At 40.4% G+C, this 14,590-nt stretch overlaps 1 protein-coding gene across 5 annotated transcripts in view; it reads left to right on the forward strand.

Moving 5' to 3' along the window:
• Positions 1 to 14,590, forward strand: part of AGAP1 (ArfGAP with GTPase domain, ankyrin repeat and PH domain 1) — a 589,050-nt gene that overhangs the window by 134,279 nt on the left and 440,181 nt on the right. The gene's annotated exons all lie outside the window — the stretch shown is intronic.

Genomic DNA, 14,590 nt, shown 5'->3' on the forward strand with positions numbered 1-14,590 from the left:
TCTGATTTTGTTCATGTTTCCTTAAAGTATATGTCTTTTTTGTAGTTATGGTTTGTCTGATCAGTTAAGAAGGACTTGTTTAATGTAATTCTTGAATCAGTAGTCTTGCCTTTGAAGACTGAAACCTCAAGAAGATAAATCCAGTGAACAGCAATAAGTTTAGCATGTAGTAGTTGTGATGCTGTAGACAGGGAAGAATTTGTAGATATTAAGTATTAATTTTGTATTTTAATTAGGAACCTGCAGAGCTACTTGGGGTTCATGTTTAAGATGAAAATAAACATGATAGTGCTTTTGTTTCTCTAGGAGTGTGGTGGTTGATTTTCCAAGCTAATTTCTTTCCTGTGTTTTGCTTTTCAGTATTTAATCCCATTTTTAATTGTAAAAAAAACCTAAAACAACAAAGTTTGAGCAGTGGGATTTTGAACCCATGTCCAGATGTTCATTGAAGCTTCATGGTTTCTTTGGCAGGGAGGGAATGTCTGTGTTAGATGAATGTAAAAGAACCCATGGGCAATTAAGAGTGGGAGCTGTGGTGCAAATATGCTGTTTGTTTGCCACCCTGTCCTCAGTCTCTGTTGGTAATATAGATGTAATTAAGTTAGTTGGAGAGATCCCTAGTTAGGCTTATCTTTCCTTGATCTTTTTTTTCTCTTTTTTAAACTTCTGCCAGTTCAGCTGCTTGCTTTCAACCCTATTCTGTGACTAGAATGAAGTGTGATAGGTTAAACTTAAACTAAGTTTTTTCTTCCTTTTTTTTATTGCCACAGTCTAATATGTTTTATTGCTGTTAATATGTTATATTGATACATCAACACAGAATAACAAGGAGCAACCTGGCAGGAGGAAGAGTTTTGCCTTTTTGTCTTATCAACACACATTAAATTAAGAGAACAGATCAGAGGTCAGAAATGATATGGGCTGAAACGTGTATTCTGAAAATGAGTTCAGGGCCAAATACTAAAAATGCTAGTTTAGTGTTTTGTTTCTGCAGTTTGTAGGTGTAATGAAGATAATAAGTAATGAATGATCTTGGGTCTAGTCATGTGTATAGATGTCTAAAATAGCTTATGTATGAATGCAGTAATGGTGCACAGAAATGATTTAAACTTACTTGGAGCCAGTTAGGTAGAAATCTTTCCCTAAATTATCTCACTCCTCTCCCCCTCTCTCCAGTCCCCCCCCCCGCCCCCCAAATATCTTCTAAATTGATAGGTGAAAGGTGTGGGAATGATTCTTCAGTTAACTTTTGCTCTGCTTTTGCAACTCTACATTCAAATTAAAATATTCTAATATGGGTTACTCTTTATAATTACCTTTTTTCAGTTGGATTTCAGTGCTTATAATGCTCATAATACTTTAAAAAAATCATCAAAGAGCAGACTTCCACATGTGGTCTTAACATTTTTGGCTGTCAACTAACCTGTTAACACATTTAGCTGCCAACACCTTGGCATTGGATCTACTTTTAACTTCAGGCAAGGCTTTGTGGGGTGCTCAAGTCTCAGGTGTTGAGTTAATCATACTGCATTGCAGTCACTTATGGCCTGTAACTGAAGCTGTCATTTTTCCTCTGGGATAGATAAAACTGATGCATAGCATAAAGCACTTTTGGGTTTCAGTTCTAAGTCCTCAGCTTTGTAAGCAGAGTGCTTCTGCTGTAGATACTGAACCTTTTCAGTTTCATTGTAGCTAAATAAGGTATCTAAAAAGAATAAGGTACTGGAACACTGGAAAAAGTATCTTATAAAGTTAGGTTTTACAGTTTGACAGAATACATTGCAAAATGTTTAGGGTCTATGTTGATTTTGTGGTTTCATTTGGAAATTGCAAGGAGGAATGGGGCAGATGGCTGTGTGTTTGGTCTTAGGAATTTGCTCAGGGATGTAGATTTATGTCCAGTTGCTGTGCTATGCTTGTTCTCTGCATGTATACCCATTCCTGTTTTGTCTACAGTTAGGTTTTTATTGTATTTAGCAAGCAGCATTACACTATTATGGGAGGTGTACGATTGGTACATCTTTGTTACATATTTACACTTAAATGATCATGAATTGGACACCTTTTTAAGTAATAAAATGTATTATTGAACTAAGTCTGAGTGTTGTATGAAGCCAGTGCCATTAATTATAAAACCTCTGACATCTGGAACTGTAAAAGATGTACCCATACATTCAAACATGAAGTGTTCAGCCTGAATTCCAGCTTTGGGTACAAGTGAGTGAAGCCACAGGTAAGTAATAGATTTCTGCTGCAGTCTAGCAGTTGGAATAATTTGAACAGCAGTACAATCTACACTCAGCATGACTGATCAGGAAGAAATAAGGCAGCCAGTGGCAGATCATTTAGTTTCAATTCATTCTTTAAATGGTGTCTCCAAAGATTGGGACAACAGTGGATTGACTTGTGCAATGGTTCACCCCCATTCTGTGCCCATACTTCTATCTGCTTTAAGCCATTCTCTGAACTTCCTGAGGTACAAGCTGAATTTTGCTGCTTTGTTCAGTGGTCTTTGAGTAAAGGTAGACCTTGATTGTTAATGCATTAGCATTTGGTAGATCTCAACAGCTGTTATCAGGGGGTTAATAGAAGTAGCTGGTGGATAATTAGAATTAATTTTGTGTGGCTGATGTGTGCTTATTTTTGGTTCTGTGGAAAACCTTTGAAAAACAAATTGTGTATTTATATTAAATTTTGGGGCGGTAGCTTCAGCCAGTGCACATCAGCAGCATAGGAAATTGGTGTTTTGTCTTACTTCTCCAAGCAAGGTTCTCATTTGATCGTTGTCTCCTTGCAGGAAAGTGGCTTGAAATGTGCTGCCTTAAGTTATTCCTTTTCGCAGCCTTTTGCAGCTGGCCTTTAGATTGGCCATGGATTTGAAGCTCTGCTTCTCCTGCTTTGTTTGGTTCCTTCAGGGGAGTCAAACATAAAGCTCATATGCTGGATACAATGTGTGGAAGTGAGTAATTTAGTCTGCTGTCTTCTCCCAGGGCCAGAATGGAGGAACAGGGGCAGGAGTCGCCCACATGTATGGTCTGCATCCCTGTCACGCTGCTACAGAGGGATGTGTCAGTATGGCACTTACTGCAGCTGGTGCCAAATCTACTTTTCCCCATTGCCAGTTGTCTCAGCAATCAGCAGCATTCAGCAGAGGGGGTGAATAGCATCAGCAGCAATGGCAGCAATTCTGACACCTCCCTCTGCAGCAGCATGAGGTTGGTCAGGACACATGAATCCTCATTAACCCCTGGATGGCTAGCTACACCAATATCCCTCCCCCCAATAGTTCCTTTGACTGCAGTGGCAAGGCTTCTCACCATGGTTTCCAGAGCCCTGGCAACATGATGGGCAGAGTCCAATGAAGCCACAGAGTGGGCTGTGGGTACCTGCAAAAGGGAAATGGCTCACTGATCAATTTGATACCCTTGGTTTACTTGAAACTCACTGTAGTGGGGTCAGTTTACCCACCGGGTTTTGTCTTTTCCCATAAAACCTTCACAAGTTCCAATCTAATATCTCCTAGGATCTCTCACCATAGGTAAAATTAAAATGAGTCCAGGATTTCCTCAGGGTAGTGTCTTTTATTGGACCAACTGCATAGTTGGGATAGAGTTAGACAAGCTTTTGAATGCAAGTCTATATCAAGTCTGAACAGTGAAAGCCAATACAACATATTAAAAAATGGAGGGACATGGAGAGATGGGATCAAGGAGTGCTACAGCTCCAAGGAGAGGGGATGGGGATCTGAGCATGCTACAGCTCTGGGGAGGGAGGGCAGGGAGAAAGGGAGAGGGAATGGGGATCGGGTTGTGCTATAGCTAGAGAGAGAGAAATTGGGGCATACTACAGCTCTGGGGAAGGAGGGATTTGGTGGGGGGGAAGGGATGTGGTCTTCAAGAGGATATCAAAGCTAATTAAGTGGCCCTCCAGCCAAAATAATTGCCCACCCTTTGTATAGACTGTAGTTGTTTGATGATTCTTCTGATTGGTTCCAGTGCGGGGTGGTAGGTGACCACCAGGGTTGTGTGGTCTCAGGGGGATTTCTTTATGAATTATAGCAGGTTACTTCAGGAAATATAGTCTTGTTTCTTTACTGGAGTGTCCTTGTTTGTAGAAAGTCAGATTTTAGCCTGGCCAGGTGGGCATTACAAGTGTTCTCAGAGCAGATGTAGAGGTGTATTACAGTGGATTATGGTGTCTAGGAAGTTGATTTTAGTGTATGGAATATTCCAGGGAAAGTTTGATCAAGGGATGATAGTTGTTAAACCTGTAGTGGAAATCAGTATGTGAGTCCACGTGATGAAAATACCATCTATGTAGCACAGGTATAGTGCAGGTTTGATGGTTCAATTTTCTATAAATTCTTTCTTGAGGTGGCTCTTGAAGAGGCTGGTATGTTGGTGGGGAGGACACCTTTGTGCCATGGTATGAAGCAAGTGTTGATCATTGAAAGTAAAGTTGCTGTGTGTGAAGATGTGGTGGGTGATTTGTGCAATGTTGCAAATCTGAGTGTACTCCATGTTCTTGTAGGGATTTTGGGAAGGAAGCTGTGCTTCATGGGATGTTAGGGTACACGCGGCTGACATCCATGGTTACAAGTGGGGCATTCTTGGGGCGGTGGTGAATTTTCTGGATTCTGTTGAGGAGGTCTGTGGTGTGTTGTAGAAGAGTTGCTCTTTGAGTGACAGGTCATTTCAGGATGGTTTCTGTGAATCCTGATGGCTCTTTAGTGCGAGTGCCATAGTTGGATATGATGGATCTGCCAGAGTTACCTAGTTTATGGGTCTTTGAGAGCATATAGAAAGTTCCTGGCATGGGAAAGTGAGGAATAAGTAGAAGTAGCTTTTCCTGAAGCTGGCATGGGAAACATTTGATATTTTCCTGTTCCAGAGCAAGTTCTAGTGTTGGGTTCTGTCAAATTTCTTCATAATATTTGGTGCCTGAGGGTTGTCTGTTGGCTTCATTCATGTAGTCCTGATGGTTGCAGATGACTATAGCTTCACCTTTGTCTGCTGATTTGATTTTAATTTTGTTGTTGGCTCTTAAGGGGAAGCATGGCTTTTCTTTCTGAGGGAGGGAGGTTGTTGTGGTCCTGGCTTTTGTTGAGAATGTCAGTATCAGCTTTCTTCCTGAAACAGTTGATATAGCAGGCCAGTGTGTGGTTATAGCCACTGGGAGGTGACCAGTCTTTCACAGTTGTGGCAGGAGAGTTGTTAGATTTGTTGTAGTTGTGGAAGTATTCTTTTCAGGTGAAGTCTGTAGAAGAATTCTTCTAATTCTCTACATATTAGTATCTTGTTGTCAGGGTTTTTTCTCTGGGCAGAAGTTCAGGCCTTGGGAGAATACAGGTATGTCAGAGTGTGGTAGAGGATTTTGAGAGAAGTTGTGTTGTTGGTGTTCCAAGCGCTGCTGTCTTCCTTCCCGTGTTGCTGGCGCACTGCCTCTACATCACTCTATTACTACCATACAATTGAAACAATTTTAGCAATATTCAGCTTCTCTGAAGTCTAGTATTTCATGTATTTTGGTATCACTTCTAATAGGTGAAAGGCAATTTATTGATGGAGTCGCTTTACGTTTCCTTTCCTGCATTTTAGTAGAACTATTTGTTGAAGTACAAGTTAGAGCTCAAGCGCTTTTCTTTTCTCTTTTTCAAAACCCTGTGAGTTCTAGGGGCTTGCATCTCCTCAGGTGCTCCCATCAATAGTGTTTTGGCATTGGTGAGGGCAAGTCCCATTACACCTAGAGGAGACTAAATCCCTGTTTTGGGCAGCAGCAACCCTAATATGAAAATGACTAAAGTTATCTTGACAGTCGGAGAGAGAACCTTAGAATGTTTAGGCATACATCAAGTTCTAGGAATAGCTGCACCTAATGCTAGACTTGTATCAAACTTAAACTGCTGAAGATAATCAAAAGCTTTCTGCAGAGGATTTACAACCTTTAGAGAAATTTGCAAGTTGTTTGTGTGTTAACTGTTAGATACTTGTGTAACAACCTGCTACCTTATATGTGAGGACTGAACTGTATATATGCTACTGTGTCCTGTGATGATTACAATGTTTCTCGAGTTGGGTGAGTAGAACTGATATTTTTCTTAGAACTCTGAACACATCACACAGTTCTTTTCTTTACAGCTTGCAGATCTTCGGATTTCACAGATGCTAGATTGAAGTGCATCTAATTCATGGTTTATCTTTGCCATTGCGCGCAGCACAGAGGATTTAAGGCACTAAATCCCCATATAGGGAAGCACTAACATTTATTGGATTCCAAATCCAAATGCTTTTCTGCCCCTTGCTGGCTGTTAGTATAGAGATTAAATTTACCATGTTTGCCAAGTAAGAGTTCCAGGTGATTTTGCAATTTGATGGCTTCAGCTAGACCTGTAATAGTTTAGCTGGAAACTAGAGCCTTTTTTGGTACTACTTCTCAAGCATTTTCCAGAGGTGTTCATCATGGTATTACTGTAATGCGTGATGGTTGCTATTTAAGCTGTCACCTAAGATATAGGAGATGAAATGTATACATGTGGCATTATACTAAGAGACTTAGGAATTACAGTTATATTCTAGGCCTTATCATTGAGAAAGTAAAATTTAGTCTAATAGCATTTCATAACTATTAAGGAAATTACAAATGTTTGCTAAACAATATACTGCATTGCAAAAAATTAGTGGGAAGTACTGGGTGATACTACACAACCCTGAAATAACTATAGAGTAAGTAAATCATTGTAAAGGGGAGAGCCTGTGAGAGGGTGTTGTTTGCTACTTTTGCGCGTTGGAAGTGGTGCCGCGTATTTGCTCACCTATAACTTAGTCACTTGTTGGAGTGCTTGAGCCCTTTCCAGAGAGCAGGCTTCAGTTATCGCTATAACCTTAAATAAGGGTTACTTTCAGATCAAAGTTTAACTGTACTGAAGATACTGTATTTCCTCACATATAAACTACACCTTTCCCCCAAAACCAGCTGGTGGAAAATAGTGGCTCCCCACAGGTTTGGAAATTTTAAGCCATGATGATTAACTCTGCCACTATTCCGTTCACCCCACTGCCAAATTTCTGGAGCCATTGGGAAGTCCTCTGCCACCCCCCAGCCAGACAACACAGTTCTGTGTGTGAGATTGAGCTGGCACCCAGGGTGTGACCTGATGTGCCAGGTCTGGGGCCATGTGCTGCACCAGGTCCATGAGAAAGTGATTGATCAAGCAGAAGCCAGGGTTGCTCTGTCTGCTGACTTTTCTCTTGCTTTTGGGGTTGTGGGACTTGGTGGGTGGGGGACGGAAGGTTGGCAGGGAGCCACAGCTAAACTCCAGGCACCAGCCCTGCTGGCACAGAGCGGGACTGGGTCTAACCTTAAATTGACCTTGTATCCCAGCCTAATCAAACGTGATGGGTCCTGGGCCACACGCTGGATTGGCCATGCTGTATGCCAGATCTGGAGCCACCTGCCAGGTGGGTTATGTTCTACACACTGGGTCAGACCTGCTGTTTGAACGAGGTACTCCTTGCACAGTTGCATCTGCAAAAAGAAGTTACTCAGTGCCTGAATTTTCCATCAATACTTATTGCTACATGTCTGTGTTGGTTAAGAAATGAGCAGTTAAATGTTTGCTTTTGTTTGCTTTTTGGCATGAAATGCATGTGCAGATAACCATATTTTCAAATGATATTCCTTCATATTTGATTGTTTATGCAGATCTTGTTGGAATTCCTAGCATGGCTTTACTTGTTTGAATGGTTTTTGACAAAATTTTGAAGTAGGACTTTTTTTACTTAGCTTCCTACTTCCATTGGGATGAAAAAATAAATCTTTTGGAGGGATGCAGAGATGGAAATATTTAATAAAATAGAAGATTACAACCATAACCTTCCCTAAAACTTATTGGGGGGTGGGGACTAATTAATACCTTTTTTTCAGAAATAGGGATAGTAGAGAGATACAGGTTACTTAAGCATCTACTGTTAACAGATTTGAATTGGAAGCCTTAATATATTTCCCATTGTCTCACTAAAATATTAGTATTCTGTTGCACTGATGTGTAGAAATGTTGACACTGAAACATTACGTGGGTAGTAGTATGGGTAGTAGTAGTAGTAGTATAATTCCCCTGTGGTAGATAGTGTTACATTCTTTTTTTTTTTCATCAGCTATTACAATAAAGGCTGTGTTGCTGCACTTCTCCAGGTCACTGAGCAGCGGCACTAATCCTTCAGTTATTCTTCCCACATTCTGTATGACTTTATGTTGTGGTTTCATTCCTTTATGGCAGGGATGTCAAATATATGGCTTGTGGATTGGATATGGCCCATAGAGCTGTTTCTTTTGGCCCACAGGGCTCCTAGAGGACCTGGGAATTTAGAGGCAGAGTGAGAAGACAGGATAGGAAGGGAGGAGCAACAGCTTGCTGCATTAACCTCCAGACAACCACTGCTTTCCCCATCGCCAGAGCTGTGGACCTGGATCTGTCCTGTGAGGAGCTCCAAGGTCCAGATGTGGCTCAGGCGTATTGAGTTTTTCACCCTTGCTCGAGGGTTTTCTTTGCATTGCAAGCAGAATCAGACATCTGAGAGAGCTAAATTTTGGAATCATTAGCTAAGCAAATTTTGAGGCTTTTCTTTAGTTTGCTACACAAGATATTCGTAGCAATATGGTGTTTCCTTATGTTTCCCCAAGAAAACTTTCTACAAGGTACTTCATTATTGAATTGGAGTTTGTATTCAAGGATGTAGCAAATAATAGTGGAAGCAGAAGAGCTTATGAAATCAGAGAATTTGACAATTTGGCAGCTAATAAACTTATTCCTTCAAAACCATGAATTTGTGCTGCAGTATGATCATATAATCAGTTTTAATTATGTATTTGTCTTTTTGCCCTGCACTTAATTTCTGAGTTGCAATTACAGAATAATCTTGAGATACTAAATCTAGAAACAAATGCTTTATAGCATACAACCTTCAGTAGTGAGACACTTACTTAAGCAGTCCATGAGAAAAATTAGCATTGTGCCCTCATGGAGGGTAAGAGAAGTAAAATAGTACTTGGTGTCATTTTATGGTTTGATACTACTTGGCCCTAGGATAAAAATACTGAGCTTTTTGGAAATAATGCCTTCAAGACTCGTGATCTTGTATCGTGATGAGAGAGTACGAGTGGCAGAGAATTTCTACATAAGGTTTTGTATACATGATTTATGCTTTTCAAACCAAGATAATATCCCTTCAGAGCATTTCTTGGGGCTTTTAATCATTCTGTAGAATTTTCCTGGTCATCTCAGTGAACATGAAGGAAACTGTCCATGCCTTTGTCTTCCCATACAGCGTCTACCTCATGCCTAGTCTATATGAGAGAGTTCAACCATTTTAAGTTTATTTTATCTTCTTGGTTAAACAAATGCAAAATGTATTTACTCAAATCGCTGTAGATCAACATGGAGGCTTGTAGTGACACCCTTCATGGTATCACTTTATTAGAGCCTCTTGTATACAAATGAAGGGATTTGGTTTTCAGCATCACATTGAATTACCCATAGATGTTGTTGAACTCACCACGTTTAATTATCCATAGATGTTGTTGGCTCACTTCGGAGACTGCCAATCATCAACAAATGTTCCAGATAAGTACTTGTAGCTCTCCTGCTTGCTTCAGTCAGTTGAGTAAACTTATGTTCTCGTGCCTTCATAAAGGTTCATTCTTATAGCTCCTTGCAGCATTATCAAACCATACTAATGGAGTTGCAAGAGCTCTCACATCAGAAAAGGCAGTCATCACCCGAGATGAAAGATTAGCTAATCTGGACTGTTTCCCCTGAAGTGTAAGTTTCAGTGGTTTTGAGCTGTACAGGCTATTCATCCATTCAGTAATTTATTATATTATACCTTTCTCCTTGGTAGTTACCCTTGCAGCTGAAAGTACAGGTGGCCAGCAGGCAAAATAAATTTGTTTCTTCAGTCTGCACTATAATGCAGTTACTCGGAAAGGCTGGTTTTGTCCAAACTTATCCATGTAGACGTATCTAATTTCTGCACTGCTGGTGTCTCCTAGACATGCTATAGGTAGGATTGTCAGAGGCAAGGATTTTTGTGCATGATGTCTTGTACTAGACCAACTGTGTGGTTGAGATAGGCTTAGATAAGCTTTTGAATGCAGTGCATTCTTTAGTAAGTGCATATGATTTAGGCACTTGCAAATAAAATATGAGGTTATATTGCAGTAATGTATACCTAGTCTCTGAAATTTGAAAGAAATATATGGTATGTACTCCAGCCCTGAAACTGACTGTTACAATCCCCGTATGACAGGTGAACTAGTTAGTTACTCATGATAAAACATCTGGCTAGCATAGAGGCAGAATGATAGGCCCTGAAAAAAATCCTATTAAGCCTTTGTCCTATAAGTAAGGCCTGGTTTAAATCATGGGCCCAGCTCACAGCGCGGTGGCTCCTTTAATCTTGGCATTCACCCCACGTGTACCACTGCTACTGATTGGCTGAGGCCCCCCCCCCCCAGTCAGTGGCAGGGAGGCATGTGGGGGGGAACTCCAAGATTAAGGGACCCACTGCACCACACGCTGGGCCTGTGATTTAAACTAGGCCCTACCTATAAATGTCAGTGATGTGTAATCTGTTGTTAAAGTTGTAATTATTTTAATGTATATAAAGAACCAACTTTTTTATTGTATTACTTGAAAGCTAGGTGTTGTTAGGCTTAAGACTACCAGTGCAGAATTAATTCTGTCCTCTGGTTTGTCCAACCTGTGCAAGTCGGCATTACAGGGTAGATGCAGAAGTGATCAAACTTTGTGTGGATTTTGATATTGAACCTTCCAGTATTGCAGTGTGGATTGCCAGCCTTTGAACTACAATATCTAGCAGCAGCAAAAGGCACCTATTTCAAAGGGGTTGGGTTGTCTTGCCAGCACCATATACTTGTAATCAAGCTACTATTCTCTCCCCTCCCTTCCCCCCCAGCCTTTTCCTATGAAAATCTGCTTCCCAGTGCATGTGTTCTCTTGATGTTAGTCAGTCATGGTCACTTAGCAAAATGACTGTATGGTATTGCTGGGAGACTGAATGTTAAAAAATATTCCTGTGCCACCATAATAATGGTTTACTCATTTCCCTAAGAATGCATCCCTTTAATTAGTGAAACAGTGAAGTCTATTTTTGGTTTTGGTTTGTTTTTAACCTTGGATGTAAACTCGGGCACACCATAGTTAGCAACAGATACAGTCATGATGAAGCCAGAAAACAGATATCCCAGAATGTGGCTTTCCTTCTCCTTAACCGAGAATTTTTAAAATGGAGGATCTAAAAATGGTATGACTTCATAGCATTAGATGACCAGCCTTCACACTGTAATCAAAAGCTCTTTTTTTTTTCAGTTAGAGTCTTTTTGTTTTTCCTATAGTTTGGTGTCTGTAACAATGGGATCTTGACTTAGATTTTCAACATAATGGAATTTAGGAACCGTGAATTCTACTCAGGTTAAACCTCTGTTGGAAATATGTGCCTGGTTTTTATGCATAAGTCTTTTTTCCAGGGGCTAAAGTAATTTCTTGTCTTCTTTTTATCACATGACAGCAGAATTGTGTAAGGGGAGTGAATTCTTTGTGTATGTTTGTGTGATTTACTGCTAGCAAAAATATGGGCAGTTATGAAGTCTTGAAGCCTCTTCATTTGTAGTCAACAGGTTAGTTTCAGACTGCCTGTATTATTAAATTGCACATTTTGTTTCTCGTTGTATTTTTCATAGCTCCCTTCCAGGGCTATATTTAATGTGTAGTATATCCAGTCCTGTTTCCGGTATGGGTCTTAAAACTCTTATGGTATCACAGAAATCCATTCAAGCGTTTTCTTTTCCGCTTCCAGTTCAATTCTCTCTCCCCATCCCAAGCAAGTGTAGGATGAAGGTTGATGTTGTAGTGAAGGAACAGGTTTGGAACAATTTTTTTCTAATTCTTAACCCTGCTATAGAACAACTGAATTGCTTAAGGCAAAGGGATTCAGAATACTACTTAGCTCCCTTACTAGTTCAGTGTCTTTTGGTTGTGGTACAGCTAGGAGCCAAGGGCACAGTGGAACAGATTTTATTCCAACCTGTTTGAGTCCCCGAAAATTTTCATATGAATGGTGGATGGGCCCATTTCTTCTTCTTTTTTTTTTTTTGTGACATAGCTTTAAGATTGAGATGATAGCTTGGAACAAAAATAGACACATTACTTGATATTTTGGGACTCTTAATAGGATGGAATAGAGATTGTCCTTAGATGTCCAAATAAACTCTAGGCACCTAATATGTGGAATAGGATCCGGTCCTTTGAGTTCCAATCCAACCTTCTCTGCTGTTGTCATTGAAGTACTGTGGAGATGGAAACTCACAAATATCTTCATAGGGTTGTTCAATTTAAATCAGGTATTTCTTAATAATGATGGTAATCTTGAACAAGTACTAGAGATAGTCATTACAACTTACTGTTAAGACATAAATGAAGAGCAGTTTGGTATAGCTTATATTGGTGCTTCTTCTGTGGTGTTAATTAGAAACAGAACTGAAAGAGAGAGAGTTGCATTTTTACTGTTATCTAGAGAGGAATCAGTATTCTTGATTTATAACATAATGCTGTGAGGTCAGCTCAGGAGAACAGAGAGAACGGATAATAATGGTGAATTAGATAAACTATACTTTCATAATGATTCTCATTACAATGAAGGGAGTAGTCTCATTTATATATGCTGTTTTAAAAGAATGGCCATCTGATGCATTAAAGCTGATTTTGTGTCCATTAGAGAAATGGAGACCTAATGCATTTCAAAATAGGCCTCTCTCCTTCCACATGATTGCATTGGAATGAAATGTCTCAGAATAAGCTTTGACCAGCAATTGACAACCTTTTTAGGCTGGGGCCAGTGATTCAGTTCAGATCAGAGGTGGGCAGGCATTGGGACCCAGGTGCCACTGTTTTTTTTCCCTTACCTTCACCTGTTAGATCATCCAGAGCATGACAGTTAAGATGGAGAGAGAGTAGCTAATAGCTGTTGAGTAAGAAGGTTTTGATGATTTCATTGCTATCTAATGTCAGAGAGTTCCCAATAAATCTAGATATCCAGCAATTTTTACTTTTCAGAAGAAAGCCGAAATGCATGCACAGTTTCGGGGTCTTAAAAAAAAAAATTGGGGGTGGGCAGTAAAATTGTGCCAGAGTTACCTAATTGCTGTGTAGATTACATGTTCCCACTGAATTAAAGAATGGTTATGTAAGAGAGATTTCGTGATTTCAAATGCTTATTTCTTTAGCATATGTGATTGCATCGTGTTCTAGAGTATGATTAATAAAAACAATTTCCTTTTTAAAAGGAAGATGGGGAAAGGGGGAAGTACATCTGTACCATCTGTCAGACTATTTGCGGAATTTTCCAGATGACAGGACTGACTTAATCAGTTGCAACTGGTAACGTCAAGGCACAAGATAGTAATCGTGCAGTGTGCCTGGCTTGGCTGGTGCTTTCAGTCAAATGGGATAAGTTAGGATTAGGAACCCTAAGGAGGTTTTTAGTTCAAGCAGCATTTTTTATTCAGAGTTCTGTTGACTTCAGGTAAATCCCTACTTTATATACTCCTGCTTCAAACACCATGTTGTGGCTGGGTGCTGTCAGGCACAGCTCTGCTCAGGCACAGTTTGGGTTTTCTCCCAGGCATGGAGCAGGTGGAAACTGTCCTTCCCTGGTCAGTCAGCAGCACCGGCACTGCTACGTGACCAACAGGGGTTGTACTTCCATGACTGGGGAGCGAACAGCGCCTGAGCAGCATCTGACAGTAATGGGGGGAAGGGGAAGAGGCAAAGACTGGGGAGTTGGGGAGGAAAGACGCAGAAGCTGTGGGGGACTGGGGTGGGGTTTGCAGGTGGCAGGGTGGGCAGGAAAGCTGCATGGGAAAGAAGCTGGGAGGCAGAGGGTAAGGGGAGGCTGCCTGATTCCTTGCCCCCAGCCACATAACTCCCTTCCTCCAGCCACTGATTTCCTTGCTCTAGCAGTTGGGGGAAGGGTGGGGTGGGATTTAAGACAGCTGGCTGACATTTAGATTCTATACCTGGAAAATTATAACAAAAATATAAATTTTCCATTATACAGAATCTAATTATTGGGGAGGTTGTCTTAAATTTCAGGGTCATCTCAGATTCAAGTAAATACAGTAATTTGGGGTAATGTGCAGTGTGTCAATATTTCATGATTTGAGACAGTTAGTCATCTTAGCCTGAAGTCAAATAGAGGGCCAGGTAGATTTGCACCGTGCAGACTGACCAAAGTCTGCATGTTGAAAGGGGGAACTACCTATAGCTCATGCTCAGCATCTATCAAATGAGCTTCAGCCTACAAAAACTTTTGATATCTCATATATCTGAAGGAGTTTTTTTTTTCCTTGATTTTTATCCTGAAGCCCTGGGGTCAGCCCAGACAGTTACACAATTTAAAAATATGAAATTGAACAGAAATAAAACACACAAGCAAACTATAAAAACAAAATTCAGTTTTTTAAATCAAGTAGTAGGCCAGCTCCTCAAGCATTTTGCTGTTTTCCTTTGGAGATG

This window comes from Alligator mississippiensis, chromosome 4, assembly GCF_030867095.1.
Source record: "Alligator mississippiensis isolate rAllMis1 chromosome 4, rAllMis1, whole genome shotgun sequence".
Classification (NCBI taxonomy): Eukaryota; Metazoa; Chordata; order Crocodylia; family Alligatoridae; genus Alligator; species Alligator mississippiensis.